Source organism: Nannospalax galili, unplaced genomic scaffold (assembly GCF_000622305.1).
Source record: "Nannospalax galili isolate Female #2095 unplaced genomic scaffold, S.galili_v1.0 scaffold1328, whole genome shotgun sequence".
Taxonomy (NCBI): Eukaryota; Metazoa; Chordata; class Mammalia; order Rodentia; family Spalacidae; genus Nannospalax; species Nannospalax galili.
This window is the reverse complement of record NW_008358795.1, coordinates 1,331,489-1,338,467: the sequence shown is the minus strand read 5'-3', so window position 1 is coordinate 1,338,467 and position 6,979 is coordinate 1,331,489.

Sequence of the window (6,979 nt, the reverse complement as noted above, 5' to 3'; positions counted from 1 at the left end):
ACAGCAAAAAAAAAGTGTCTGATGGTTGCCTGCACACATACACACACACACACACACACACACACACACACACACACACACACACATTGACTAGGCCAAGGTTCCAATTATTCCAAGGATGTGCATTCAGATGTGTGGATAGTTAGTGCTGTTGGCTGGAGGCCTCAGCCCTTCTCCATATGGGCCTCTCCTGGAGACCACTTAAGTATTCTTACAACATAGAAGCTGGATTCTCCCAAATAAATAACCAGTGGAATCTAAGATAGAAACCAGAATATGGAGAGTGCCCTTTATTTTGGAGGGGGGTCTTTTTGAGACAGGGTCTCCCTGTAGCCCCAGATGGCCTGGCATTCGCTATGTAGACCAGGCTGGCCTCGCTCTCACAGAGATCTGCCTGCTTCTGCCTCCCCAGTGCTGGGCCTAACCCAGGCTCAGAGTGCCCTTTTTAGCTCTACTCCATTTATGGAAGCAACCACAAGTCTGATTAGATTCAAAGGGAAGAACTCAGATCAAACCCTTTGATGAAAGTAACTGAATTGTTTTTCAACCCTAGCTTATAACTACCACATCCAATCCAACCACCTGCTCAAGTGTGGGAATAGGCAGGCCTTTCCCTCCTTCCCTCACATCTGATTGGACCATAAATAGTCACCAAGCTTAAATGTGATCCACTGATATGTCACTCAAAGCTTTTATGCTGTTAAAAGATAAGGACAGCCGGGCGTGGTGGCACACACCTTTAATCCCAGCACTTAGGAGGCAGAGGAAGGCGAATCTTTGTGAGTTCGAGGCCAGCCTGGTCTACATAGTGAGTTCCAGGACAGCTGGGGCTAAAAGGAGACCATGTCTCAAAAAGAAAAAAAAAAAAAAAAAAGGTAAGGACCATTGTATTGTGTATATTAATATAATGAACCGCTGATGTAGGAAAAACACAAATGCAAGAATATGAATCTTTTAATTATATTTGCCTATTTTTTTTGTGTGTTTTTGAGACAGTGTCTTCCTGTAGCCCCAGCAGACCTGGAACTTGATATGTAGACCAGCTGGCCTTGAACTCAAAGAGATTTGCCTGCCTCTTTCTCCCATGGGATTAAAGGCATGTGCCACCACACCAGGCTACTTGACTGTTGTTTTTTTTTTTTTTTTTTTTTTTGGAAAAGGGTCTCCCTGTAGCCCCAGCTGTCCTGGAACTCACTATGTAGACCAGACTGGCCTTGAACTCACAAAGATCTGTCTGCCTCTGCCTCCCGAGTGCTGGGATTAAAGACGTGTGTGCCACCATGCCCAGTTTTATTTGACTTATTTTTATTTTATGTTTTGACTGCTCAGTTAAGAGCACTTGCTGCTCTTGCAGAGGACCCAAGTTTGATTCCAAGCACACATGTTAGGTGTTACAGAATCACCTGGAATGTGAGTTCCAGGAGATCTCTTCTAGAATCCATGAGTACCAGCATGCATATGCAGATTGCTTTGAAAAATTGTTGGGTATAATGGTGCACATCTTTAATCCCACTATGCAAAAGGCAGAGGCAGGCAGATGTCTGTGAATTTGGGGCCAGCCTGGTCTACATAGCAAGCTCCAGACAAGCTAGGGTACATAGTGAGGCACTATCTCAAAAACAAAGAAACAAAAAACAAAGAAAGAAACAAACAAAGAAAAAAGCAACATTGAGGCTTTACCTCTAGAAATGTTCCTAAGGACACAGTACAAGTAAGGAAACATGTAGTCAAGAAAATCCACTAAAATTCACTTATAAAAGAGCATCTGCATTATTTAAGCCAAGGCTTGTTCCTTCACTGTCTCTCTCAACTCAGCAAACTAGAAGATGTGAAAACTCCACTCAGTGCTGGGGCAGGTAAGCACGTGGGCTCCCTCCTGAGTTCCTAGCACTGGCTCCTGCCAGGGTGGAGTTACAACATCTCTCATCTTGTCCCAGTTGCTACCAGGTTAAGCTCTGGGTGAGCAGAGTTGAGAAGTGTAGTATGTTTCCTCATGACCATGGCCATCAGCTCTCCTGCCCTCAGGAGACCTTAGCCCACAGTCATGGCAACAAAATCACAATATCTAGAACTATACAATCACCAGCTAGCTGTGGTAATGGGGTAATCTTGGAGGGAGGAGGCAGGGTCACCAGACCATCACAAGACCCTTGATAAGACCCTTCCCTGGGAGTCTAACCACCACTCCCTCCTGCTCCAGCTAAACATCATCTTAAAATAACTTTTGGGAGCTGGGCGATGGTGATTCACGCCTTTAGTCCAGCAGAGACAGACGGATCTCTGTGAGTTCAAGGCCATCCTAGTCTACATAGTGAGTTCCAGGCTAGCTGGGGCTAGAGAGAGACCCTGTCTCAAAATGAGAAAAGAAAGTAGCCAGGCATAGTGGTGCACTTTAATCCCTGCACTCCAGAAGCAGAGGCAGGTGGGTCTCTGTGAGTTCAAGGCCAACTGGGGCTACCAGGGAGACCCTGTCTCAAAAAGACCAAAAAAAAAAGACAAAAAACCCCAAAACTTCTTGGTGTCACATGCTTTTAATTTTGACATATAAGAAACAGAAGCAGGCAGATGGATTCAGTGAATTTAGGGCCAGCCTGGTCTACATAGCAAGCTCTAGGCCAGCCAGGGCTATTTAGTGAGACCCTGTCTCAAAAAAAAAAAAATTGAATGGAGGTGGAACTTTTCAGTGATGCGGCTGCTCATGAGTTCCCACCCTCTTGTAACCCCAATTAGCTTATTAATTCCTAAGCTAGACTTGATGGAATCTTTCTTTGATGTGTTGACTCCCTGTCTATATAGGGTAAACAGACATTTCTTTTATGTCTTAGTAAAGTCTCTCAACATAGAGTCTCCCTTCTTTCACCCAGGCCCCACTGGTGGGGAATGGATGTTAAACATTGGGTATGGCACCATGAGAAGCCCAGGGTGCCAGTGTCCCTTGCCCCAGCTTGTATAATGTAAGTCCTACTATAGGGAGGAGGGGAAGCTGAGGGCCTGAAGCTGCTGAGCCCCTTTCCCACCAAGCCTGCATGTATGTAAACGCACCTGTGTCATGTAATGCCTGCAGAGGTCAGAAAAGAGCATCAAATTCCCTTGGAACTAGAGTTACAGATGGTTGTTAGCCACCCTGTGGGTGCTGGGAATCGAACCTGGGTCCTCTGCAAGAACAGCCAGTGCTCTTAACCACTGAGCAATCTCCCTAGTCCTGAATTTCTTTTTGAGGTAATAACTTCCAAAACTTTCTCACACAAGCCCCTGAGGAGATGATCCTCCCAGGCCTCCATCCTGAGAAGGCCTTTGCCTTGTCAGACTTCCCTCAGAGCTGGTGGCTTCTCCCATCTCTCCAGAAGTATCCTCCGGGGACACAAGGACACAGGTATTTCTGACAAGCTTTTCACAGCTTTTTCCTCCCTGGGGTTTTACTGTCTCCTAGCAGAAGAGAACCAGGCACTCACTGAGGCTGTCTTAACCACTTTTCTGGGATCCATTGGCTCACCTGGTAAACAGCGGGTACAGGTTTTTCTCACTGGGCCTCTGGCATTTGCCCTTCCATGGCTCTATTCTAACCATTTCTTTCTTCTCACAGTGAACCTTCACTGTATACACCAAAGGTCTGCACTCTCTCTGCTTGCAAACATGTGTCTGGGCTTCTCCATTTTTTGATGTGTGTGTGTGTGTGTGTGTGTGTGTGTGTATACCTTCTGTATTCTTCAAACAAGTGAAAGGTCATACCACTCATCCCTCAAACTGACTGTATCAGAATCTTCTCCTCTTCTCCAACAAATTACCCATCAAGAGCTAAGTTATGAGGCTAGAGAGATGGCTCAGCAGTTAAGAGCACTGGCTGCTCTTACAGAGGACCCAGGTTTGGTTCCCAGCACCCACATAGCAGGTCATGACCATCTGTAACTCTGGTTCCAGAGAATCCAATGTCCTCTTCTGGCCTCCATGGGCACTGCACACACATGGTATACTTACACACATGTAGACAAAACAAATATTTTATTATTTTTATTTTATGTGTATGTGTGTATTGCCTGCATGTAGGTAAGTGCACCTGTGTTGTTCAATGCCCATGGAGGACAGAAGAGGCTGTCAGATCCCCTGGAACTGGAGTTATGAACAGTTGTTAGCTGCCATGTGGGTGCTGGGATTTGAACCTGGGTCTTCCCTACTGGGCCTGTGGCATCTGCCCTTCCATGGCTCTATTCTAACCATTTCTTTCTTCTCACAGTGAACCTTCACTGTATACATCAAAGGTCTGCGTTCCTCTGCTTGCAAACGTGTCTGGGCTTCTCCATTTTTTGATGTGTGTGTGTGTGTGTGTGTGTGTGTGTGTGTGTGTGTGTGCGCGCGCGCGCTAGTGTTCTTAACCACTGAGCAATCTCTCTAACCCCAAGAAACAAAACAAATTTTTTTTGGTCTTTTTTGAGACAGGGTCTCCCTGTAGCCCCAGCTGGCCTGGAACTCACTGCGTAGACCAGGCAGGCCTTGAACTTACAGAGATCCGCCTGCCTCTGCCTCCCAAGTGCTGGAACTGCAGGCGTGCGCCACCACGCCCGGCTATTACTTTTATTTTATGTGTATGAGTGTATTGCCTGCAATACAGGTAAGTGCACCTGTGTCATGCAATGCCCATAGCGGTCAGAAGAGGGCATTAGATCCCCTAGAGCTGAGGTAGTGGCCATGTGGGTACTGGGAATCAAACCTGGGTCCTCTGCAAGAGCAGCCAGAGCTCTTAACCGCTAAGCTATCTATCCAGCCGCACTTTAATCCATTCTTGAGGGCAGAGCCCTCCTGACCTAATCACCTCTTAAAGGTCCTTCTTTTTGTTTGTATTTTGAGGTAGAGTCTCATGTAGCCCAGGCTGGCCTTGATTTAGCTATGTAGCTGAGGATGACCTTGAACTCCTGATCCTCCTGCTTCTTCCTTCGAGCTACTGGGATTACAGGCATGTGCTACAATGTCCAGTATTTAAAGATCCTACTTCTTAATACTGTTGCCATGAAAACTTAATTTCAACTTGAGTTGGAGAAAGGACAACTGATATTCAAATCATAGAACAGTGTCACTTAGCCTCCTGTGCTTCCATTTCCTCATCTATAAAGCTGGAATTCTATCTAGACCTCACAAGGCAATGGTGAGTTATTGTTCATAAACATAGAATTGCTCCCTCTTTTTTCCCTAAGTTGCCATTATCTGGGGACTCTCTTCCTGCCCTGATCTAGCAGATCTCCCTGTAATCCAGCCCTCTTCAGTCCTTCCTACATACCCAAGCTAGAGTGATATTTGCACACACCTTTAATCCCAGCACTCAGGAGGCAGAGGCAGGCAGATCTCTGTGAGTTCAAGGACAGCCTGGTCTACATAGTGAGCTCTAGGACAGCTGGGGCTACAGAGAGACCCTGTCTCAAAAAGACCAAAAGAGAGAGAGAGAGAGAGAGAGAGAGAGAGAGAGAATCAAAACTCTGCTTCTGGGGCTGAAGAAATAGCTCAGAGGCTAAGAGAACACACTGTTCTTGCACAAGACCAAGTTTAGTTCCCAGCACCCACGTCAGACAACTCACAATGGCCTGTACTCCAGCCCCAGGGGATCTGACACCTTCTTCTGGCCTCCATAGGCATCTTCACACACGTGTGCATACCTATGTACAGACACATGCATGTACATAATTAAAAATAAAATAAAATCTTTTTTTAAAACCCTGTACTTCCTGAAGGGAGTCGGTCCTTCCTCCTCCTCCTCCTCCTCCTCCCCCTCCTCCTCCTCCCCCTCTTTCTCCTCCCCTTCCTCCTTCTGTTCTTTTACCTTCCTTCTTCTTTCTCAACTTGAAGGAGCACACAGAAAATCAAGTTCTCCTTGGCTTGCCAGCCAACTTCAAAGAGTTTTGCCTGATTGAACTGTTTTCCTGTGAGGTAAGAACTCTCTCTCTCTCTCTCTCTCTCTCTCTCTCTCTCCCCCCCCCCCCGCTTCTCCCTCCCTCTCTCTTTCTCTTCTCTTTCTCCAGGGCCTCACTGTATACCTCTGCCTTGTCTGGAACTCACCTCAAACTCACAGAGATTCACAAGCCTCTGCCTCCCAAATGCTGGGATTAAAGGCATAGACCACCATGCCCAGCTTAACTTCTTTCCCCTAATACAGAAACTGAAGCACAGGAAAGTGAATTATCTTGCACAAGATTTTACAGCTGATAAATCTGAGAGTTGGCATGGCCTCAGAGTATTGATATGGCTAGTGAGGTTGAGTGTTATGAAGATCTTTAAAATAATATTTGTTTTTATTTTATGTGTATGAGTGTTTTTGCCTGTAGGTATATAGGTGCACCTGTGATGCAGTGTCCAAGGAGGCCTGAAGAGGGCGCAAATCCCTTGGAACTGGAGTTCTGGACAATTGTTAGCCACTATGTAGGTCCTGGGAACTGAACCTGGCTACTCTGCAAGAGCAGCCAGTGCTCTTAACTGTCAGTCATCTCTCCAGTCCTATGTTATGAAGATGTTGATGGACTTCACATGCAGGATCAATCACATTTAATTCCAACAAGAATTCCTAATAGAATTAGATAGGCCTCACAGATTACAGTGTGGTTTCACAGTTCTTCCATTTTATTAGATAAGGCAGCATGGACTGTGGTTAAGAGCATCTGGTCCAGAATCTGTCAGCTTCACCGTTTGCTTCCTGTCCTGCTTTTTCACAGAGTAAATGTTTTGGACTTTCCTCCCATGCCCCAACTTTCCTATTTGTATATATAAGGAGTAGAAAATATTTACCACATGCTGTTGTGAATATCAAATGAGATAATAATGTCATTTGGGGGCATGTGTGTGTGTGGTATGCATGTATGAATGTATATGTGTGCACATGTGTGTACATATGTGTGGAGGCCCAAGTTGATGTCAGGTGTCTTCCTCAATAGCTCTCCACTCTATAAGAACTCTCGCTGAGCCCATAGCTCACCAATTCCAAGTGGTCTACCTAGCCAGC